This window comes from Dama dama, chromosome 12, assembly GCF_033118175.1.
Source record: "Dama dama isolate Ldn47 chromosome 12, ASM3311817v1, whole genome shotgun sequence".
Classification (NCBI taxonomy): Eukaryota; Metazoa; Chordata; class Mammalia; order Artiodactyla; family Cervidae; genus Dama; species Dama dama.
The window spans coordinates 43461687-43487705 of NC_083692.1; the positions used below are offsets into that span (position 1 = coordinate 43461687).

The window sequence follows — 26019 nt, forward strand, 5'->3', positions numbered from 1 at the left end:
TGTTAAATCTGAGTTAGGATAAAATGTGATTGCAAGAGTTCTAACCTGGCCACACTCTCTGCTGAAATGTTGCTCTTTGCTTTTGGGGTCCTGGAAAGAAAGAGGGTAGAAATGTTAAGGGAGAAGGACATTGGTACATGAGGAGCACTCCTTAGAAGTGAGAACTCACTGGGTTGTAGCTTTACATATAGACTAGAGACTTCCCCTCCCTGAAACTCACAGAAGCTGTGATAAGAGTTAATGGGTGCCACTACCTAAAGTTCCTGGTTAATGTATTCCTGGAGCTAAGAAACAATGCAGACATGACAAAAGAAATTTTATTTGAATTTGAAGCACATCACGTGAATTTTTTTCTTATAGGACATATGTGATATGGCTGAGGCTTAAACTGAGCAATCAGAAAAGGACAGTCTTTCATTTAAATTTTGCAGCAGATAAATCACATATGGATAAACAAGAGTTAATTGAATGTAGTTCGTAGGAAAAGTCAAATGCTGAATTTGTAAGCATTTCTCCAAGGGTATGGATGTTGTAATCCCCACGCCACCAAAAAGCAAATGAAAACCATTTTATTCACACTGGGAGATATGTTTGATCTGAAGTACGCAGATGTTGGCCAGGCCTTTGTAATCAAATTGAGTGCTTCTGCCCCAGATGTTAAAAAGCTCCCAGTTCAGTGTAGGACAGTAAGGAGCTGGGCTGAGTTTTGCTGGTGATTTGTTTTTTCCAAAGCATGTTTTGTGGAATTAGGTCTTTAGGCTTGCAGTTTCCTGTACAAACTCTTGGCCTCTATTTTCTCTTGCAGCCTGGTGTCTGGTTTGGATCTGGTCAGATGAACCGTGTCTCCTGGCTAGCTGACAACCCACAGGAGGTAAGCCTATAAAATGGCACAGGCCATGGTTGTTCATGTGAGGAGGACCACCTGGCAAAGATGGGTGGTTCCCATGTAGAATACTGTTGAGCAGTGCTCTGGGGCAGGGACTGACCAAACTTCTTTAGCGCTCAAGGCACTTGTCTGAATTTCTTGGGATGAAAATCATTTCCAACCAGTTCCTGGTCTCGTCTGGATGCAAGGATAAGTCATTTTTCTTCTGCATCTTCTCAACACACCGACCTTGCAAAGTCTGCACATGGAAGCGTCTCAGAAGGGTGACCAGGATGACCTCCATCATCACCTTGGCGATGTACTTTCCCACACAGGCCCGGGGCCCAAAGCCAAATGGTTGAAAGTACCTGTAAGGAACCTGGGAAAGAGATCAGACAATTAGCCAGAGTAGTAAAGGCTGCTGCTGCTGCTGCTAAGTCGCTTCAGTTTGTCTAACTCTGTGTGACCCCATGGGTGGGAGCCCACCAGGCTCCACCGTCCCTGGGATTCTCCAGGGACGAACACTGGCAAGAACACAGGCAAGAACACTGGAGTGGGTGTAGTAAAGGCCAGAGTCATGCATCTCCATTTGATTCACCCTGAAAACACAGTCAGTCAGAATGCTCGGTTTTAGTGATTTGGCCATACTGCTTCCTCACAGACAGGAATGACTATGACTCAGATAAGACTCTTTCTCCATCCAATTTGATTCACCCTTTGTGATACAGACACAACCTCAATAATTCCCAGCTACATTTTCATGTAAAGTACTCAGCTAGCTCTGTGGGAAGGCCACATCTTTACTGCTGTTCTGCCAGTCACTGAGGCAAAGACTGTTGTTGTCCCAGGTCATATAACCTGATGACAAGGACAAATTTAGGCAAAAGTGTGGATTCCTGTCCTATTAATGCCAAGAATCTAAATATTTTTTGTTATACAAATATTTAAAGGGACACGCCTCTCTGTCTTGTCTCCATTTGGGCTTACATATTGTCTGGCACTTGAAGGATACTAAGTTATTTTCGGCCAGTTGGCAACATGGTATGGGTTGCTTATATGCAAGTACAGTGAATTAGAGAACTGGTTTAACTAAGATCATATCTCTTCCCATATGGAAATTGAATACTGGGGTATGCAATGAACTATATGGATAATTCAGGTTCAAAAAGAATCATTGCCTAGAATTTGACATAACAGAGGCAGAATGTCCAGTACACCTCAATTAAGAACAAGGTGGGAGTTCTAATCACCAAGTCCTGTTTAGAATAGAGACTAGTGCTTGTGAGGCCATTTGGTGAATCAAAGGCAGACTGCAGAAACCAAATCATTTCTTCTCATTTCATTTCCATCTAATCATCATAGATGAATCTACAGCTGAATCTACATGATGACAAAGTGATAAGTTTAAATGGAAAAGTGGGTTGGTTAAACAAACTTCACCTCATTTTAAGCAAATTAAGGGCCTGAATTGTTCATACTTTGATCTCTCATGTGCCTTCCATGAAGACATTTCCAAGAGCTGGAGAGCCAGCCTCCTTGGCTTGAGGACAGAACTGATGGGCATGTTCTAGCTGGGGGAAATATGTTCTCTCCTGGTGATGCTGGAAGGGATGAGTAAATAGAAGGAAATGTACAAACACAAATACAGAGGTGATTTAACAGTTGATGCTTTCAAGGGTGGCACACTCAGTTTTAAGAAAGGACTCTTACACTCTTGGCAAAGTTTTCAAGAGTAAATTCATTTGGCTTTGGGAAAAACTCAAGTCTATGCATTCTTCCAAGATTCAGGATAATGTTAGTCCCCTTTTTCACTGGGTAGCCATCGATGACATCATCCTCTAAGGCTTTGCGCATGACTAGGTCCACGATGGGCTGGTATCTCATGCTCTCATTAATAAAGTTTTCTACCACAGTTAGCTTTTGAATATCATCACTCTTTATTTTTCTTTCACCTGTGGAAGCAGACAAAAAGGACAAAGGAGGTCATGCTAATTTCAGTGTTGCTATAGGTCAGTTTGAAAAAATTTATATATATAATTCTAATATATTAATATGCTATGTTTGGTCCACAAAGTCTTATGAAAAGTCAAATTTGAAGTCGATTATCTTAACATCTGAGGGATGTCATTGAGACATCTGGACTTGCAGAAAAATAAGGCCAGGTAACACTGGACCCACATCTCCACATGGCAGCCGCTGGCTGAAGTTGAGTGGCTGAGGAGCTCTATAGAGAAAACCCCTCTGAAGCATCATGTAGACCTACCCAGTCTGCTTCAAACATTTGTCAGCTACCTCTGTGGTTCTTGAGCTTTGTCCCCTATTTTCAGTTCTAGAAGACGTTAATTCTTTAGTCAAAGAGGGATGGTGACTTTAATCATGTTCAAGGAAACGTTCTTTTCTGGATCCTGTGCAGTCATCTGTCAGAAAATATCTCTGATTGTCCCTCCTCCCCATCTCATCCAAGACAACCTGGTGCGACAGAGTGGCAAAAACCCTGTCTCTCCACCACACAAAAGGGGGTCCTCAGATCAGTCCCAGGTGAGCTGGGAATTGGTGGACACCTCCACGGTCTCAGATTGTTTGGCTCCATACCGGTCAGAGAGGCTCAATTTATCCTCAGAATTGGCAAAACTTTAAAGCATTCTCAAATGGGATATCACCTCTGCAGAATGAAAATCAACCCAGGGTCCCGAGGCAACTCTGCTTTTGTACAACTACTCTATTCAGGAGAGGTCTCACTTGATCAGAGAACTCTACCAACCCAGCCCCTCAATAGTGACTCTCCTTAGGGAATGGGAACAAGACTGTAGATAAGAGTAGGAGGGATCAAGGGATATTACATTCTGCTTTATAAATCTATCCATTATTTGATTTCTTTCCAACCAGCATGTATTTTTTTTATATCAGAAAAACACTGATACCTGTTTGGCATAATGTAATTATGACACAATGACTTGCTTCATTATTCTCTGGGTGGGTTCTAGAAAGGTTTTGCCATAGGATTATTAGGAGATAGAAACTGATATTCAGAAGGAATTGATTTCTAATCTCTCTTGTCTGTTTGATAAATTCTTACCAACAACAGTCTGGATTTCCTTCATTACTGCCTCTTCAACCTGGGGATGCTTTGCAATGAGAAACAGCATGAAGAACACAGAGACAGACATAGTGTCTGGTACTGCGATTAACATTTCCAGTATGCACTGGTTTACATTCTCTCTGGTCAGTTCTCCATGTTTCTGAACAATGGAAAGGGGGAGACATATTGGGAAAGTGAAAGAAAGGTCAGAATAGGAAGCGAAGTGGCATTCAAGGATCAATCACCTCAATAAAATGAAATCGTAGGAATTATGCATCATTTGGATTGATGATAGACTTTTGCATTAATAACCTTCAGTCTAAAGCTGAACAGTTTAACCAGAGATTTCTGTGTGTTTAGTGTCTTTGGACTTCTTGGTTTTCATATTTTGTGTTGTGCAGACACAGATGTTTCAGACTTAAAGTCTTACCTGATTGTCTAATAGTAGCCTATTGGATTGGACCAGATAGGTACTGGAACAGATACTCAAGAACAAAAACATGCAACACTTAATAGGGAATTTTTAGACGCCTATACAGAAATAGTAACACACATATGTTGTGAGGGATTATGGTTAGTGCAGGTCTGTACCTCAGACAGAATCAACTCAGTGGCGAAATCCATAGAGTCTTCCAGTTTCTCTGCTATGAAAATACTGTGTCTTTTTTTTTTTCCTATCAGAATTTCCATTTCATCTTTCAAATCTTTGCTTGAAAAATCACGGGAAATATTACCTACTTGTACACAGATATGACCACACTTACCTAAGCAGTGGTCCCCAAATAGCCTGGGATGTACTGAAATGCCCTTAGACTTTGAATTCATAGAGAATGTCTTGATAGAGTTGAATACATTTCTAAGTATCTGCTTCCTCCCTTTGCCAGAATCAGGGGCCTATGAATATTGCCATTTAAAATTTGCTTAATTGAAACCATTAGTGTTCATGAATAACTGAGTTTATACTTAATTCTTTGCAAATATCCTTAAATTATATATGTTATATCAAGTTAAGGAACCAGAGTTAACCAATATATCTCAGCACTGGTAGTAAAATCAAGATTGTAATCTGTGGTTAAGGGTTGAAAACTGGTACCAAAACGCTAAATCCAATTATGTTTTCTGATATTTGATTGGGCCAGCACTGTGCTTAAATTAAACATCAAATCCCAAAGCTAGTGAATGCCATTGGTAGGAGCATGCACACCCCAGTCTGCCATGGGCACTTCCATGTTCTTTATCTCATATCCACTTAGGCCACTTTTATCTGCATAACCCGAAAGATGATTAAACTTGAGGTTCCTCTTCTACACAGGAATTATTCCTCTTGATATTTATCTCATGCCTTGAAGTTTCTGCCTCATAGTAACACTGACAAAATAGTTGTTGAATGAATGACTAGTTACATCAATAGGTTTCTGCATTTTGAGAGTGTGGTGAATGGTAAAACACCGTGGAGAAGAGTCAAGGTTCTGGTCCAGGTTGATGTCCTTCCACATAACCTACTTTTAGTCTCTGAGATGTATGTCTCTTTTAAAGTGAAGAGATCAAACTGGATGAACATTAAGGCCATCTTGACATCTCTGTTCTGCTATTCTTGTCTTTAAGTATATGCATTCATGTATAATTGTATTGTTTCCTAGTTTCAGGGAATACTATTCTGTATTAGGTTAAATGTACAATAAATCTTTCTTTCAAATTCTTGTTGACACATTTGCCTACACATTTAAATACTCAATTGACCTAAATAGCCTCTATGTTTACTCCAGTTTAGCAGAAGTAAGGGAATATTCTTTAATATTCCTGCTATTTTTAAGGTTTTCTTCTTCTTCTTCTTTTTTTTTTTGGTTTCTCAGGGAAGATGTTTAAACATTGAGAGATATTCTTCAGGAGAGTAATTTAATGTGTTATTCCAAATAAGGACATTTACTATTGTGTATGTCTGTATGATTACAGGCACACACTCACACATCATTCCAAATATATAGCAGGGATATATTCACATTCATTTATTCATCTACCCAGCCATTTGTTCAGCAAATATTTGTTGAGTGTCTCCTATATTCACTCAGTGGTGGTCTAGAATGTTCATAACATTACTTACCCAAGCAGTGGTCCCCAAATAGCCTGGGATGTACTGAAATGCCCTTAGACTTTGAATTCATAGAGAATGTCTTGATAGAGTTGAATCCATTTCTAAGTATCTGCTTCCTCCCTTTGCCAGAATCAGGGGCCTATGAATATCCATTGGGATTCCTCCTATTCAGGTTAAAAGTTGCTCCTAATTAAATGTATGTATTAGAACTTGTTTGTCATTAAAAACTAGGAGAATTGAGTTTAGTGATCGTTTTCAGAAAATACAAACTCTCTGACTTACAAACTTAAAAGAACGCATCTATTGGAACTCTGAATGTATTTTGTACAAGATAATTGTGTCTAGGTTCCTAGTGTAGGCCACAAACACCTTCAATGTATTCTGAGACTGAGAAAACCTTACACTTAAGAAAATAAAAAGTACAAAATGATACTTTTGTAATACTGGAGATTCAAAGAGGGAAAAATATAAGATTAAATATCTAGGGATGGAAGTAGATGTCCCAGAATCCTATCCATAAATATATATTTTAAAAAAATTTTGGCATGATTAAGACAGATACTTTATGATCTCACTTATACATTGGATTATTTTTTAAAAAGCCCAAATCCCAAGGTCTTTGTTAAAAGAAGAGACTGGTGATTGCCATGGATGCTGCCTGTAGTTTGGGTGTGAAATGGGTGAAGGGGGTCAAAGGTACAAACTTCCTTTCAGTTATATGATTGATAGGTCATGGGGCTGTAATATACAGCACGGTGATTACAGTTAACATGCTGTTTGCATATTTAAAAGTTGTTAAGAGAGTAAATCTTAAAAGTGCTCATTCAAGGAAAAACTTTTCTAACTATCTTTGGTGAAAGATGTTTACTAGATTGTGATGAACATTCTCAGTATATTCATGTATTGAATCATTCTGTACACCTGAAAGTAACATAATGTTACGTGTCAATTATGCCCCAACAGTAAAAGTATTGGTGTTGTTGCAAAGGCATGGGGCGGGTGGAGATTAAAAGATTTCTCTAGGTCTTTAGTGCTTTAGATCAGAGAAGATATTACCTAGTTCACTAACCACTGGCAAATTTATAGAGAGAGGGAATGTTGCTGAGCTAATTTCAAAGAAGACAAAGAAAGCTGTTATACATTTTCATGCAGTAAGTTTCTATGGGCCTGCTGACCATAGTGAAGCTAAAGTAATGTAGCTGTGGTTCAATATGATTTTTCAGACCACCACACAATCTGACCACAGTGAAGAGATGAATCAATGACCACCTTGATTCTAGTCACAGTAAGCTCTGGTTAAAAGAAAGAGAAGTGTTTAAAGGACCATGTGTCCAAATCATCCACCTGATACTCATTGACCACTTGAGAACATGTAAAAGCAACATGAAACTGACTTCCTGGACACTAATATTACTGAATTTCAAAATGTGCAAACATGATGAAATTAGCTTTTCAATCAAGTTTAGGAACTTAAAGGCACTGGAGAATTTAAGATACTTTGGACATCTGGGGAAGATATGAACAGAGGGATGGAGAGAGATAACATGTTTACTGCCTACTATGTGACATGCTCTGAGTTAATTACCCTATATAGAGGATCTAATTAACCTATATACCACCATGGAAAGTAGGCTATAATTTGTTTCAAAGAACTTCCCAAGACCATTTGGTTACCAAGCAGTAGAGGTAGGATAGAAACCAGGTCTGTCTACTTCTAGATCCCCTGGGCTTTCCTCTGGTTGTGGCTCATTTAGTGGCTGGCTACTCATATCTAAAAACCCAACGACTATCCAATAGGCCATTAGGCATCTGTACAGTCTTCTGCTAGGGTAATCTGAGACCAAAGCAAACCCAATAATGACAATTTTAGGATCCCTCCAAATATAAGATACATAAATAAACAAGACATCTTATAAAAATTCATCATGAAAAATTTTTGTGACTACTGTCATTTCCTACAAGTTGAATTAAGTAAAATTCATTCAGAAGCAGCACAACAGCAAAATGATTTGGTTTTCATTTCTTCAGACATGCATAGAGAATTCTGACAAATAATAATGATAGGTTCAGCCAACCCTTCTCTTCAACTCAAAACACACTTCAGTGTTCTAGGTCCAGAGATGGGGCTTTCAACCTCTGAGGTGAAAAGCACCCCTGGGCCAAAGGCTGCCTTTTCCTCTGTGGTCTGGTCACAGGGGCCTGAAGCGCTATAAGAAGTGCTTCACCAGCATCTTAATCAACAAATCCCTGTGGTTTTGGAGACAAGTAAACTTACAAAGACTCCAGCAATAGCTAAGACCCAACACCAATCAGTCTCATCAATAATTATTCAAAATGTGATACTTACACAGACTTCTCATGCTTCCTGCATAGCGAAGAAAGCTTAAAGAAGATGTCTGGTTTGAGAAGGAGAGCCTGCCATGCAGGCTCTGCCTGGATTTTAACCACAATGGTGCATTCTGGAAAAACAGAAAAAGATCAGAGCATGTAAGCAAAAATATGAGTCCAAGAAGGATATGCTGATGAGAGAAGATCCCTGTAGACTCTCCTAGCATCTTGGACTCTAAGTAGGACAAGGTTCTGCTTGCAGTGGGTGTTTCAGCCACATGAATGTCACCAAACAAATCAACACTAATTTATCCTACTTGTTAATCAGAGATGTTTACAGTTTTCAAGTTTGTGTTAGAGACACAGCTTAGAATTTCATATCCTTCTCCTAGACTGAGCCTTCAACACATTCTGTTTTCCAGACCATGGGAAATAAGAAGTAATTAAAACTGTTATGGCCTCAATTCTGGCAACTGGCATGGCAAAATTCGCATTCTGTTGTTTATATTTCGGTCCAGTGTGTAGAATTCATCTTGGAATCTTCAATGCCTTGTCCTGTGTCTTGTGCAGTCAGCTCTTTAATGCATGTTTTTTAATTAAATTGAATCCCAGGGAAAAGATAACTACTTATTTTTTCAGATTATATACACGGGAAGGGAAGAGACATAAGCAGATGCAGAATCTGTGGTTCATAGAAATGAAGAAGTTTGCCCAACACCATACAGCCAGTGTGGCTGGCAGCCCCTAGGCTGGAGCCCAGTCCTATCTGACCTCAGGGCCTTGTCCTTTCCTGTTGGTGCGCTGGGTCCCTCAGGCCCATTGAGAGTTTAACAAGGACCTAGTGAGCAGGGGGAAATACACATAACTCTGTATGGATTATACAGGTTCTTAGCCACACAGTCTGCATCCATAAGTTAACAGAGAGCTGTACATTGCACTTTACTTTAACCCCCTATGGATCAAGGCTAGTGGGGAACCAAGAAGAAGGGACTTCTAAAATAGGTACCTGTCAATCCTTAGGAGAGATGTGTGTGGCAAGAAAAGGCAAACAGGACTTTCATATAGGACTCCCCCCTATATGAAAGGGGATCCAGGCAAGAGGCTGTGACTAAAGTCCTCAGAGCATATGGGGCTCCCATCCTGATGTCAGTCAGACAGGGGTCCTGTGTCTCTTGTAATGAATAATTAAAGAGCAGGGGAGAGGAGGCGAGGACAGTGGAAAATAAAGGGAGGGTTTATCACTTGTTTGCTTGTCCAAATGTAGTTGATCAGGGAGTAGGTGTGATAGCTCAGCTGGTGTGGGTGAGTGTGAAAATCATGCCTTGTTCTTATGCCTGTGATGTTATTCCCTCAGATCTGCAGTGGGTTCAGGGCCACACTTCATCTGGGGTTTTTTTTCAGATGTCCATTCCAAATCAGAGGGTCAGAGGCCTTTCTGACCACCTTCTCTCTCCACAGTAGCCTTGGTCTCTCTCCAACCACCCCCATTCACTTTATAGCCCTACACCCTACTTTTTTTCCAAGGCAGTTATTTTTGCCTAAAATATTACTAGATAGTTACTTGTTTACTGTCCATATGTCCACTGGGATGTAAACTCTTTGAAGGCAAGGACTTTATCTAGTTCACTACTCTAACCCCAGAACCTAAGCCTGCCATAAAATAGGCAATCAATAAATATTAGTTGAAAGAATGTATGAATCAGTGAACACTGTTAGAAATCAAATCAGGAGAAATTACATTAAGCTGACAACAGAAGAATGGAATGAATCCACATGATTGATATTTGTTCTTTTGTTGGTTAGAGTTGCATATGTGTGTTTAATGATTTTTTTCTGTAGTGTAGTGAGGAAAGCATCTTCTTAAGTGAAATATCTTTCCAGTGTTGTTATAAATGTTAAATCACAAACTTTATGTGAAGCAGCTTTTTATACTGCTTTCACATAGTAGATACTAAAGTTAATGATAGTTATCATCATCATTTCCAGCAGCAGCAGCAGTACCCTTATCATCATATAGATAGAGTCAAAGTTTTCATGCTTAGTGACTTTGAGGGAGAGGTGTGTTTGTCCATTTATGTGTTGTGTGTGTGTATATATATATGTGTGTGTGTGTACCTGTGTGCATGTGCACATGTGTGTGTGTGCGTGTATGGAGAGATAGAATGTTTATTTGTGTATGTATGTGTATATATACATATATATGTGTGTGTGTGTGTGTGTATATCTATATTTTGGCCAAAAGAATGGCCAAAAGGTGGGTAATTATTAAATACATAGGTTTGGTGATTAGATGTATTTATGACCAAATGAAATGATCATATCTATTAAGTTTCAGGTTAGAAACTTAATAGATGTGTTTGAGTAGAATCATCCTATTTCCTAGAGCAATGAGGAGAGATACAAAAGAAATAGAAAATGGCCCGCACTATGGATTTTTATGATCTTATAAGTGAGGAAGGCAGACTTACCAGGAAAACACTTTAGGAATACTTAGAAAGATTTAAAGAAGAACAGTGTACAAAAGAGTGTATCTTTCCTTGAGTTCATTATCCTTCTCATGCCCCATTTAGTAAAGGGCTGAATGTCAAGTCATGAGAATGAAAATTTCAGTACCATCCAAGGGGATCCCCAGGAAGAGCATGTTAGAGGTGTCCAGCATGATGCGCCACATGAGGGTTAATACGTCCACATAGCCCAGGTCAATGCGGACCTCCTCCAACCTGTCTGGATGTTTGGTGATGAATCAGCACAGATGGTCACCATGAGCACCAGGCCAGGGCCGGACAAAGCTGAAGGGGACAACATCAGAGTGAGCTTCCTCCAACTCCAGGGCACACAAGCAATCAGGCAATTTTGACTTTTTATGTTTGGAGCTTAACTGACCACAGATTTTTATTAAATGAGTTGAAATTTTCATCTTTAAATTTTCTTCTATATTCTACTAATTGTCCAGTATCAAGTATCATGTTTATTATTAAAAATAGACGAATGGATGAATGAAAAATGAATATTTTTAGAACAAATGACAAAAAATTAAACTTGTATTCTACTTATGACAAATCATTTGAGAGACTGCAAATGAAATCTTTAGTACTGGTGGTCATAAGTTACAAACCAGTGATTTTCTATATTTATTATATACATTTCTCCCTAAAGAAGGTTTGGATTTTCACCAGGGTGATATTTTATGTTTCAGTGGGTGGCAGAATATTGATACAGGACTATTCAAATTGGATCTTACTTTTATACCTAAGGTGCTTCCTGTTTAATTGTAGTTCATATTTGTAAAGTGTTAGTCTTCCCAGGCAGCACTAGTGGTAAAGAACCCGCCTGCTAGTGGAGGAGATGTGGCTTCAGTCCCTGGGTCTGGAAGATCCTCTGGAGAAGGGTCTGCCAACCCATTCCAGTATTCTTGCCTGGAGAAGCCCATGGACCAAGGAGCCTGACAGGCTGTGTCCATAGGGTTGCACAGAGTCGGACAGCACACACACGTGCACAGTCTTATAAATGACCAAATATACCTTTCTCTTAATTTTGGTTTTTCCTCAAACTACATCCAATGTACTCAATGTCAAAACTTCAAAAAAAAAAATGTTTTTGTTTGAGCCATCTTCCTCACAGAACTGAAAACACTTTAAGTGCAGTAATAACCTATTAGCTTTATAATTCATGTCCACAGAACATGGTGGCCCTTGGAATGAGTGGATGAAAGGATGAATGAAACCAGGTAGAGTGAAATGGTTCTGATCTCTTCCCTTGCTTGGCTCCTGACCATCTGAGCAGTTAGTAATTTTGATGGTATGTGGTCTAACATTAGACTTAACTCTTAAAGTCCTGCTTTCTCTTTTGTTCAAGGTTGCTATAAGGTTTCTTTAGGAGTAATCTCTCTTTTTTTTCTGTATTTTTCATTCAATTGTATTGTAAAGTGAAAGTCCTCAAATAAAATAAATCAGCTGTGCTGCAGAAGCCCTTTAAGGCACACTCTGAAGAAGAAAAGAGACCTGGTGAGTGGTCGAAGATTCTAAACATTTTCACTCACCCATATATAAAAAGGAAGCTTGGGTTGGCAGCGTACTTTCTGACTAGGAGTGACTTGGAGATATGGAAGGTGGGAATGCTGTTTCCTGGGTGACTGTCACATCGGCAAGTGGGACCAAAAAAAAAAAAAATTATTCCTTCATTAATAAATCCTATGCATGAAAATGTTGGCCTTGAATATCAGTCCCAGGCTGATGTCTGATTTGCCTCTACATTCAAGAGCTTGAAACCTCATTTCAAATGTATAAACCACATTTCAAACATATAAACAGAATGGACAGACTCTAGAAGCTGGAAAAGTCAAAAAAACACTTTCTCCCTAGATCCTCCAGAAAGAACACAACCTTGTCAGTGTCTTGATTTTTGCCCTATGAGACCCACATCATGAATCCCAAAGAAAGGCCATGCCAAAGAATGTTCAAACTATCGCACAAGTGTACTCATCTCACACACTAGAAAAGTAATGCTCAAAATTCTCCAAGCTAGGCTTCAACAGTACATGAACCAAGAACTTTCAGATGTTCAATCTGGATTTAAAAAGCCAGAGGAATCAGAGATCAAATTGCCAACATCCATTGGATCGTAGAAAAAATCAGAAAAACATCTACTTCTGCTTCATTGACTATGCTAAAGCCTTTGATTGTGTGGATCACAACAAACTGTGGAAAATGGGAAAGAGATGGGAATATCAGACTACCTTACCTGCCTCCTGAGAAATCTGTACACAGGTCAAGAAACAACAGTCAGAACCAGACATGGAACAACAAACTGGTTCCAAATTGGGAAAAGAGGACCTCAAGGCTGTATATTGTCACCCTGCTTATTTAACTTCTATGCAGAGTACATCATGCAAAATACCGGGCTGGATGAAGCACAAGCTGGAATCAATATTGCCAGGAGAATATCAATAACCTCAAATATGCAGATAACACCATACTTACGGCAGAAAGTGAAGAGGAACTAAAGAGCCTCTTGATGAAAGTGAAAGAGGAGAGAGAAAAAGCTGGCTTAAAACTTAATATTCAATAAACTAAGATCATGGCATACAGTCCCATCACTTCATGGTAAATAGATGGGGAAACAATGGAAACAGTAACAGACTTTATTTTCTTGGGTTTCAAAATCACTGCAGATGGTGGCTGCAGCCATGAAATTAAAAGATGCTTGCCCCTAGGAAGGAAAGCTATGACAAACCTGGACAGCATATTAAAAAGCAGAGACATTACTCTACTGACAAAGGTCCGTATAGTCAAAGCTATGTTTTTTTAAATAGTCATGTATGGATGTGAGAGTTGGGCCATAAAGAAAACTGAGTGCCAAAGAATTGAAGCTGTTGAACTGTGGTGTTGGAGAAGACTCTTGAGAGTCCCTTGGACAGCAGGGAGATCCAACCAGTCAACCCTAAAGGAAATCAATCCTGAATATTCATTGGAAGGACTGATGCTGAAGCTGAGGCTCCAATACTTTGGCCACCTGATGTGAAGAGCCGACTCATTGGCAAAGACCCTGATCCTGGGAAAGATTGAGGGCAGAAGGAGAAGGGGACATCAGAGGATGAAATGGTTGGATGGCATCACCGACTTGATGGACATGTTTGGGCAAACTCCAGGAGTTGGTGATGGACAGGGAAGCCTGGCGTGCTGCAGTCCATGGGGTTGCAAAGAGTCGGACACGACTGAATGACTGAACTGAACTGACCCACATCTGAATTTTGACTCATAAAACTGTAAGATAAGGAATGTGTAGTTTGAAGGCAAAGACTTCAATTTCAGCAGGGTATAGTAAAGAGATAAATCACTAAATAAGGATATTTGGAATCTAGTTTCTGCTCTTCCATATCTGGCTGTGTTGCCTGGGGGAAAGTCACAAGCTTTCTAGAAATGTATTTACTTAAGTATGAAATTCGCAGGCTGGAAGAGATAATGCACCACTTCTCAGTTCTGAAATTCTCTAAGTTATTTGCAAATTGCCTTCTGTTAAAACATCTGGGATGTCAGCCAGTGGTTCAGCAAACATGTTGCTCTGTTAAATCAACTATATGGCTGACACACTAAATTCTTAATTGAAGTGACATTAAGTGTACAGCGAGCCAATTCTTTGTCACATCCATAAGGTGGATGTAGAAACAGGAAGAACCAAATTGAAGTGGTTAAATATGTCGGCTCTGAGGTTTTCTTCTGTGCTACCTTTTATTAATGGTGGAAATTGAGCATGGTACTTAACCTCTTTATGCCTCAGTTTTCTCATTTGCAAAATGTAGGTGATATTTACCACATGGAGTCGCTGTGGGATTAAGGTATCCAGTGTTTAGAACAGTGCCTGTTACAGAGTACGTGTGTAATGAATGCTGTGCTGTGCTCAGTCACTTCAGTCAGGTCCAACTCTGTGACCCTGTGGCTCTCCAGGCTCCTCTGTCCATGGGGATTCTCTAGGCAAGAATACTGGAGCGGGTTGCCATGCCCTCTTCCAGGGCATCTTCCTGACTCAGGGATTGAACCTGCGTCTCCTGCATTGTCAGGTGGGTTCTTTACACTACTAGCACCACCTGGGAAACCCATAATGAACCCTAGCTCTGACTATTTCAAAACTGTGAAGCAGCAGAAGTTAATGATTTCATAAGGCATATTCATAGACAAAAGACCAGAATTTAGCCAGACACCTGAATACCTTTCATAAATTAAGTTCTGACAGCTTTCCAGATAACTGGATTATTGTTAAATACGATGCCTTTCTCATGCATGCCAATGAACTGCAAGCCAAGTTTGCTGCCAAATTGAGATGTATAATGATTGTGCTTCATTACACGGAACACACTCGAGGACCTACAGAGAGAGCAAACCTTGGGGTTACTTGTTAAGGGTCAGGAGAACTCAGTGTGATGAGTTTGCTGACCTGGTGTCTCTCGTAGAAAATGTCTGTTGATCTAAATTCGGTGCATAATTTCTAGTATTCAGATTAAATTAAATGAGCACCTTCTTCTTTGTGTTAGCAAAAGAACCTTCTTCTCTGGTTGAAACATTTCTACCTACTAGCTCTTTGTTTGAGCATTACTAAAGATCAACAGACAACACACACATAGAGTTATTTGTTATTTGCCCGTCTCTAATAGCAAGTCTCTAAAATATTATCCACTAAGGTGGTCAAAGCTGCAAGCCTGAAAGAAAATGCACCCTCCACACCACCATGTTTCCAGGAGCCTCCAGCCCTGAAGCAGCCCCACTCCAGACAGTGCCCTTCTCCTTGCTCCCCACCCCCACCCCCCAAACCCCACCTCCCCGCATAAGGGAGCCTCAGAATTGGGAGATGCTGGAATAATTGAAGTCTCATGACTTTAGTCTGGAAGCAGCAGTTCTGCCTTGTACCACCCATTCCTCAGAGTCTGTAATCAGGTCTGGCCCTTCCAGGGGTATCATTCTGGGACTGAAGGATATACCTAGGTACCTCTGCCCTGAGCTTGGCTGACTTGGGTAGGCCTGGAAGCCTCTGTGTGGTGGTGACAGTTGCTCTCCCGGAGCTCTACATTCATCATGAATCACCAAGGTCTTCAGGGTCACAGAGTTCTCCCAAGACATAGGATATATTGAGCCATTAGATAGCCCTTGATGTGGCATCCGTGGGACTTTGCCAATAGCCCAGGCTTCCTTGAACTTCCCAGTTCTTCTTCCACTATTGTGCCTTCTAGCCTCACTCACATGCCCAACTCTTTAGCCCTGAACTGGGTTTCAGAGCAACTAGGAAGGTGGAGGCAACCCTTCCCCACCCATCTCCTTCTCCAGGACTTATTTCCTACTCCTAATCCCAGTCTAATTTGGGCACAATAAGCAAGGAGCATTATAGAATGTTGTAAATTCCTAGCTGAAGACATACTGGGGCCTCCTCGTGTGCAGAGAATATTGTCTTCATAGGACAATGGTACAGAATTCTTCTACAGAGAGCCTTACTTTGTCGAGATTTTTTTATTAAGACTGCTTATAAGTTAGGGTATGGCATTGGCAAGAAAAGTCAATCATTTAAATAATTTACAATTGAGAGGATAAAGGATAAGAAGATAGTTCTCTTTAGTATAAAATGTAGGGTAGCTTTATTTTTTCCATCATATATTTAATACTGACACGAATCCAGATACTTCTATTTGTATTCCAGGCAGTTAATATGATTGACACACAGATAAAATTTTGCACTATGTACAGACATCATGCCATAGAAAGGACTGAACTTCTTATTAATTGATAGATTTCAGAATTCTAGCTATTTTTACCATTCCCCCCCCCTTACTCTATAATCAAAACAGCAAGTAAGTCATTTGTATACTCTTACTGCACAAACTAGGATCAACAAATTTTAAATTCTTAGAGGACAAACAGAATACTATTACTCTGCTCTGACATTTAGAGCTTTTGGATCTATCATAAAACGCATTGGTGTGTCCAAATGTTTTGATGAACTCTGCCCAGTTAAAAACTTCAACCCACAGGGAGCCAAAACCAGTGCTCTGTGACAACCTAGAGGGATGGGATGGGGTGAAGTTGGAGGGAGCGTCAAGAGGGAGGGGACGTATTTATATCCATGACTGATTCTTGTTGATGGATGGCAGAAACTGACACAGTAATGTAAAGCAATTACCCTCCAATTAAAAATTTGTTGTTGTTTAGTTGCTAAGTCATGTCTGACTCTTGTGACCCCATGGACTGTAACCTGCCAGGTTCCTCTGTCCATGGAATTCTCCAGGCAAGAACTCTGGAGTGGGTTGCCATTTCTTTCTCCAGGGGATTTTCCCAAGCCAGGAATTGAACCCAGGTCTCCTGCATTGCAGGCAGATTTTTTTTTTACCAACTGAGCTACAAGGGAAGCCAATTAAAAATAAATAAATTAAAAACAAAAACTTCAACCCAACTTAGTGTTAGCTAATAAAGAGCTAACGATTAAATCAATTGTCCACCAGGGGGCGCCAATATCTCAGTTAGAGACAGATCTGAGTCAGGCTCTGACTTGGCAAAGAACAAAGTAGGCAAGACAGAAATGACATACACTTCTTTAGGGTTTAAAATAAATAGGCTGGATAGATCAGGAAAATGATGAAGGGAATGTTGGTGAGGAGCTAAGGACACCAGCCCAGAGCTCTCCTGACATTCAGGAGAACTGTAAAGACCTCCTTCCCTCAGCTGGGCCAGCCTGTAGCAGCAGATGAGGGAGATATTACACTGACTGACTGAGGAGAGATCAGAGAATCCACAAGCTCAGAATGGATAGTGGACAGTGTAAGATGCCTGGTACCTGGAGTCATTATCCTTCTTGAAACATGACTGAAGTCAAAAGCCATCTCCAAAGATGGCAAACCTATTGTCTCTTCAAAATAAAAAATAACCAGGAAGTGAGTGTCGGTGGTAAAAAGAAGCCACCCTCATTTCTGAGTTTAAAGAACTCACAGACCTGTGGTGAGGTTCAAGATTGATGAGTACTAGAAATATGGGGAGACAATCAACGGAATAACTGGTACCAAACATTCAAAAAACACTTGCTTCCTGTAGGCCTGTTCTGTGCTGTCACTCACACTCCATCAATCCTATCACGTTTTCCCTTTCCTTTGCCCTAATATTCTTACTCAGTTCTCATACTGAGGTCACTGCAAGAGAAAGTGAATATTAACAGAGAGACCTGACTGCAACCACCCTAAGCTGATCAAATTTAGTATCCATAATATTGAAAGGTTGTTGCTGAACGATAAGACGCAGGATTCTTGGCCTCCGGAGGAGACGAATTCAATCCGGGGCCAGAGATGAGGCTGGATCACTCAGAGCTTTTGTGTAATAAAGTTTTATTAAAGTATAAAGGAGATAGAGAAAGCTTCTGACATATGCATCAGAAGGGGGCAAAAGAGTACCCCTTTGCTAATATTAGCAATGGAGTTATATACTCTCCAGTGAATCCAAAGAATGTCTGGAGGTTGTAAAGACCTCACCAGACCTACTCCCATAATTTACATTTTAAGATAACAGAGTTGGCCAGAAGGTTTAATCCAAAGATTGTCCTTAGGCAGGATACATTATTGTTATATAGTCACTCACAATCTGTTAATGAAAAGAAAGGAATGTCATAAAACTTAGAATGGCACCAGATAATTCATCCCTGGCCATAAAACAATTGACTTGAATCTTGTAGAAGGGCAGATTACCAACAAATAGTTTCGTTTACATAGATTAGGGGAACAATACCTGAGTAAGTAGGTTGGGCCATTTGGCGGAACCAACTTGAAGATAGAGTCATAGCTTAAGACAATATTTCCATAAGAAAAAGAAATGTATTGGTTAACTCAAGGTTTGAGAGTAGTTAGCTTCAGGTGAAACCAGGTGTCATGGCAACACAGCATTTTAAGAGAAACCTCCTTTTAAATTTGTATAGAGAAGAAAAAATATCGCTGGTTTGTTTCCTCCTGCCGCTTAAGAGAGAGAAAAATGTCTGGCACTTGCAGCCTCTTTCCTCCGTTTGGAGTCCCTTGGCCTTCCTGCCTTTACCCTCTCAATATGAGACCACCTTCCCCAGTCTCTTGATGTGATGCAATATGAAGTGTATAGGATTAAACAGGAAAGTATTCTTACAAGTTAGCCTGAATTGAGATGAGCCTAATAGCCCTGGTGTTCAGTTTATAAGCAATACCAGGAATAGAAGAGTATGTTCAATGACATCATAATGAAACATTAAAAGAAATATGGAATGTGGGACATCCTGTAAGACAACTGACATGTCTCTTCAGAAGGTCAAGGTCAGGGGTAAAAAGTAGGGCAATTGTTCTTCAAACTTTCCTGTTCATTTGAACTTTTCTTATTAGAAAGTTAGAAAAGTATCTCTTGTCTGTAAGTATAGTCTCTCCCTTTCATGCATCCTCAACTCCCTTGAGCCTCTGCTTAATTTGTCCTGGTTGCCTTGTAAAAACTCAACCCTGGTTAAAGCCAACTCTTAGTTAGTCTGTGCTTGCATATGGCAGCTGAATGGGGCTGGAGAAAAGGCTATTGATGCACGTGGATATGGGCTTCCTAGGTGATCAGTGGTAAAAGGACTTGGCAATGTAAAGTGGTAAAGTCTCCGGCCTGCCAATGTAGGAGCCACAGGAGGTGTGGGTTCAATCCCTGGGTTAGGAATGAGCTAATCTCTCTGTTAGTTCATCCCATTTTACTGGGGATGAACTTCCATGTCCCTATTCAAGGCCAATTCCACCTGTCACTCCTTTGTCATCTCACCTGGCACACTCCTCCTTTCTGCTGCATCAATGCTTTTCCTCTGTGACTCATCATTCCCACCAAAGCACACATATCATAGTATCTTGTATCTCAGCAAACAGAAAGACTTGGACCAAATACCCCTTTCAGCCTTATTCTATTCCTCTGCCTCCTTTAGGACAAACGCCTTGAAGAGTGTATCTGCCACCTCCAATTCTTCTCTCCCCATTCTCCACAGTGGTCACATTTTGCCCCCAGAACTCCACTGAAACTCCCCTTGTCAAGGTCACCCTTAACCTCCCTGGTGCTAAATGCAGTGCTCACATCTGTCTAGTCATGTGGCACTATCTGGATACTTGCCAGTTCCATCCTCCCTGACATGCGTTCCTCACCTGGCTTTCAGACCACCACTCTCTCCTGGTTTTCCCTTTTCTGTTTGGCTCTCCTCCTCAGCTCCTTTGCTAGTTTCTGACTACAGAGGAAGGTCTGGATGGTCAGAACTTCCTTCTTAATATTCCATTCAGTGGTACTAGGCAAGTCAAGTCAGCATATCTGAAATGGAATCCTGATTCTTCCCCATCTGAAAGATGTTCCACCCACCTCATCTTCTATACAGCACATATCTACCTGATAATAGTGTGGGCTACCATCCTGGTTTGCCTGGAACTATCTGAGTTTTACCATAAAAATCCCACAACATGGGGATAAATTTATACACTATTAAAATAGGTATATAAATACTATAACAATAATTAGTATTTAAATTGGTAGCAGATGGGCCAATTTGACCCCAGTTAGTGGGCTTCCCTGGTAGCTCAGATGGTAAAATGTCTGCCTACAATGCAGGAGACCCAGGTTCGACCCCTGGGTCGGGAAGATCCCCTGGAGAAGGCAATGGCAACCCACTCCAGTATTCTTGCCTGGAAAATCCCATGGACTGAGGATCCTGGTAGGCTACAGTCCATGGGGTCTCAAAGAGTCGGACATGACTAAGCGACATCTCATCATCATCATCAGTGTATTAAGTGCTACTCCCTTATTGATGCTACCCACATTCTTCTTTTTGATATTCTTGCAAACACCAATATATACTAATGGCATGAAGTGTCTGTGGCCCCTCATTATTTACAGCACCCCTGCCTGGGGAATGGTGCACACTTTACCTGCAGATGATCAGATGCCCTCCCCCCGCTGCCCCCAGCTGCTCAGGCAAGAAGCCCAGCAGCACTGGTGCCTGACATCTCCCCCACCCACAGCTCTGCATCCCCCACCACTTCAGAACTAGCTGATCTGAAAAGTTGGGCCATAATCTCAGCACATTTGTAATGACGACAGATATCAAACTTTCAGAAGAGAAAAGACCTGGCATATTATTCAAAGAAAAAGCTTTCTGGGGTCCAGTGGGGTCTCTTCAAGAGGTACAGGAAGTTCTGGGAGGATCTGAAGAGCAGCGAGGGAAGGAGATGGGGACAAACACGTCCTATTCCTGCGGGGAGCTCAGCCCTTAACAACAAAATCTGAGCAGCTCAGAGGCAATTATAGAGAACACAGAGATCCAACCAGAGAAAAGCCTGTGAGGACAGGACAGGGGGAGAGCTGGGAGAGCAGAGATGGAGCCGGGGGCAGGGCAGATGGCTGTTGTCTGTGTCCTCAGGGCGAAGTAAGCAGCTGACAGTGTCGGGGTCAGTAAGGTCACTTTCCTGAAAGGTGCAGACTGGTCAGATGCCACGTGCTGTGACCAGGATCCTATTTCAGGAATTGCCTGTGAGGTTCCTGGGCATTTATCTGGGGATCTGAGTATCTAGTGTCTGTGAGCAGTTTCTGTCCTGATCACCTGATCCTTTCTCAGGTGCTTCCTTCCTCCTTCCAGGTCTTGTCTTGCACCTCTACCACCTGACCTAGACTTCAGGGGGAGAAAATTAGGCAAATCCACTGCAACCTGCTTCAGTATTTCCCCATACTGAAGGGAAAAGCCCTCTGTCCTGGAAGCTTCTTACCTTCTCTCCTCCTTCCAGCTTTGCAGCATGTTGCAATCACTTGGGGACCTCTAAAATCCTCTGATGACTGGGTTCCCTCCCCACTGGAGACTGTAAGAGTTGGGTTTATAGCCAGGGCTGTGGGGTTTTGAATAGAAGCCAGGGTGAGAAGCACTGCTTTAGTTCTTGAGCTGCAGGTGTCATCCTTGACTTAAGTAATAAAAAGATATCTTTAGCAATAGACATCAAAATATCAAAATGAGTTTGTTTTTTAATATGAAAAAACCCCAGCCTTGATTTTTAAACATATCCCCAATTATCAACAGGCTTACTTGCTAATAATGAGGGTTTCCTCTCCATGTACCCAGACTCTCATGAATTCTCCACACATCTTGTGGTAATTGCAGGCACTGCCGATCCCCATCCAGAGGAACCTGCCGTAGGAAATGAGGGGCCCAATTCCCAGAAAGTAGCCAGGACCTAGGAAAGACATCAGATCACAATGAGTATTTCATTACCCCTCAAAAGAGCAATTGCTTAAGATTCTGCTCTTCTTGTTCCTATAAATCCAAATGTCCTTTTACATCTTCTGGTGTATGTAGGTGAGTCACACACACAAAATAATTAAAACAACAACACAAGTTAACATGAGGCCCTTCATAGCTCTGTGAATTAAAAGTAGTCCAGATTCTGTACCTTACCACTTCCTTTTGATCTTAATAATTTCAGTCTGAATGGACCGGAATAGATGTCTACTATATTCTTGCTGTGTTAAATGGTATCAGTGGTGTCAGATACAAGTCAGTCAGTCCCTCTGAGAATAGGAATGAAAATGAGGACAATGACAAGTTGACAGATGTGTCTGGTTGCCAAGTTTTGTCTGAAAACTTTGGATTTGAAAGCACCAGTTAATGGAAGGGTAGGTTTGAATTAATTTGTGATTTTGGTGTCATCTTTTTAACTGTGAGAAATGTGATCTGCAAAGACAATGTCCAAACAAAAGGCATCCATTTCTGTTGTTGTTGTTTTTTTCCCCCCAGAAAGGTTTGGTTTAAGAAGAGAATCTTAAGTCAAACCTCATTAGACAAAATAAAATGAAGCATTGAGTAATGAGGTAGTGGGTCTGATCAGTGTCTCAACCAGAGTCTGAGTCTGGTGACATGGTTTTTCTGAAGAGCAGTGGCCCTCATACCCTTGCTGATGTAGATGATGACAGAATTGTAAAGAGCGTGAATCTGGTGAGCAGCCAGGGGATTTGTTGTTGCTTATATCAGAGAATGAACCCGGTAGCTTGATTTCAGGGGTGATGGTGAAAAGTTAATCAAAAGCGTGTTGGAAAGATTTTAGGAGTTCTGTTGTAAAGTTATAACATTTCTACATCTTACTCCTTAATTCCATTCTGTCAGTGAATTAGTCTTGGGGCCAAAACTTACCTGTCTGAGACAGTACAATGATGGTTATTTAGATAAGTCTTTGTGTGAATTATTTAAATTGGATGTCAAAGTCCAAATCTGACAAACAAGATTTATTACTTAACTTTGAGGTAGCTGAATTAATGTGGAAAAGACTGTCAGGGTTTTCTTTTTGCCCTTAAAATGGAAAGTCTTTGTTAATGTCTATATAACAAAAACAAGTTTGGGAGTCTTAGGTCAAGGAGTCTTAATCTTGTTATTGTTCTAACAACACTATAAACAGTTGACTGACTCATAGAATTTTTTATTGGACTGGGTACACATGCCTGCTATGAGGAATTCTCCCTGAAAACTGCCAAACAGTCTGATATTTCTGAGAATTCTGTTAATCTGATAGTGTAGAGTTGGTGGGGTTTCTATTAGAATTATCTAGGTAATTATGTTATACTTTTAAAAAATTTTTTAATTTTTTAAAATTAATTAATTTATTTTAATTGGAGGCCAATTACTTTACAATATTGTAGTGGTTTTTGTCATACATCGACATGAATCAGCCACGAGTGCACATGTGTTCCCCATCCTGAACCCCCCTCCTACCTCCCTCCCCATCCCATCCCCCAGGGTCATCCCAGTGCACCAGCCCTGAGCACCCTGTGTCATGCATCAAACCTAGACAGGCGATCCACTTCACATATGATGATATACATGTTTCAACACTACCCTCTCAAATCATCCCACTCTTGCCTTCTCCCACAGAGTCCAAAAGACTGTTCTTTACATCGGTGTCTCTTTTGCTGTTTTGCATATAGGGTCATCATTTCCATCTTTCTAAATTCCATATACATGCATTAGTATACTGTATTGGTGTTTTTCTTCCTGACTTACTTCACTCTGTATAATAGGCTCCAGTTTCATCTACCTCATTAGAACTGATTCAAATGCATTCTTTTTCATGGCTGAGTAATATTCCATTGAGCGTATGTACCACAGCTTTCTTAACCATTCATCTGCTGATTAATCCACAGAGCTTGTTGAAGATTCTTTCAGGGTGTGATTTTCAAAGGATCCACAGAAGTCACCATTTTTCTTCCACTGTCCAGGGCCTATCTAGCCCTTATGGTGGCCCCACCATCACCACCACACCCAAGAATAAAAGAAAATAAAGGGTGGGATGACGAGAAGGAATCAGTTCAAGATGGGAGAGAGTAGAGACAAGGATGAGCAAAGTGGAAGGGAGACAGGACAAGAGGCATTCCAGAGGCGTTTTCACCTTCAGAGCAAAGCTGGAATGAATTTGAATCAAAAAAGCAAAGGCAATCCTGGAATTTTACCTTGTTTTATTCCATCTTAAACTTACTTTAAAGGATACTTCTACCAAGTATATTTTACCAAAATAAAATGCAAACTAGAAGGCATTATCTAAGGTATTTTTAATGCTTTCATTTAACATGTACATAACATGCACATACATGTGATGATTGTTATAAAAAACTCACCTGAGTTCATTTGCTAATATATTGTGGCTTCAACCATACCCTCAGATTTACTCTTTGCCATTCGAAATTGTTTTACCCTCATGGACCAAAACCCCAAGAAAATATTCTCCTTAGATATAGAACTAAACGGCTGTATATCTGGTATTGAGGTTGTGTCTTTATAGTTCCAAACCAACAGAAGAAAGCCAGTGATCAGCAGCATTGCAATGCTGACAACAGTCACACCTTCGGCCACCATGCCGGTGACATCATAATGCATTGGGTTCAGCACTTACAAAACCATCTTGTGGTCCTTGATCTCAGGGGAAGCAATTTAAAGTCCTGTAGAAATCAAGAGGCAGGAAAATTAGAGAATCCCCCAAAGGTACATCTAGGACTTCTGTTGCTTCAGAGGATGCTGTACTATAGAGATGGGTGCTTTGTTTGATAATGTGATGGGACATTTAGACAAGACAAATTTGTGATTTCAAGTCAGAACAACCAATCCCAAGAGAGAGAGCTTTTGGTTTGAAGTGCGACATTTCTGACCTTTGCAAAGTATCATGTTCTTTTAGATGCTTGTTCTGATAGAACCTTGTCATCTTGCCCTTGAGTAGGTAGAGTGACTGAATTCTTAATTAAGAGCCAAATTTCTTACTGAAGTACATGAAAATGTAACTTATTCCAGAGATGGAGTCATTCTATGACTTCATCAGCATTTTGTTTAGGCAATCTTTTCCCGGGAGGCAACTTTTTTTTTTTTTTTTTTTAATCATTCCCACACCCCCTTCCTGCTGAAAATTACTTTCCCCAAAGAGTAAGCTTTTTACAGTAATGAGAACTTTTAATTTCTCACTCTTCATTTATCTTCTGACTCTCATCATTTTTATGATCATTACCTCAAACTCTTCAGCATGTAGATTGCTTATTTCCACTTAATTATTTGTTGGGGGATTTATTTTATTATTTGATTTGGAACAGATTTCTCTATAGCCTCATTTTGCCTAATTCACTGTTTTTATTCCTATGTATTTGATTTTGTACGTTGATTTTGTTTCTAATCTTGGAGATTTCCTTATGAGGAAATGTCCTGCGGGCCCAGCAGTACACTGCCCTCTGGTCACCTGAGCAATATACTTTAGGGGTGCCCTCTATGTTGGCTGCGTGAGTCTCTCTGTTGTGGCAGGCTGATCACTGTGGGCGTGGTGATTGACGTGGCTGCACCAAGGTCAGATGCACCCTGCCTTGTGTATCCCTGGAGAAGGAAATGGCAACCCACTCCAGTACTCTTGCCTGGAAAATCCTATGGACGGAGAAGCCTGGTAGGCTATAGTCCATGGGGTTGCAAAGAGTCGGACACGACTGAGCGACTTCATCAGACTGCCATCTGTAGGTGGGCAGGTCCAGGTCATGAAGTGGCTTTGAAGCCCCAGGAAAGGGGGGCCTTGGGCTAATGCTGGTCTGGTGGTGACAGAGCTTGGTCCTGGGGTAGCTGCTTGTGGGTCCAGGACTCCTAGAGCTGGGCCAGCCTGTTGATGGG

At 40.8% G+C, this 26019-nt stretch overlaps 1 pseudogene; it reads right to left on the bottom strand.

The window, feature by feature from the left end:
* Positions 1-995: 995 nt before the first annotated feature.
* Positions 996-24783, bottom strand: LOC133067206 (aromatase-like; annotated as a pseudogene).
* Positions 24784-26019: the final 1236 nt, after the last annotated feature.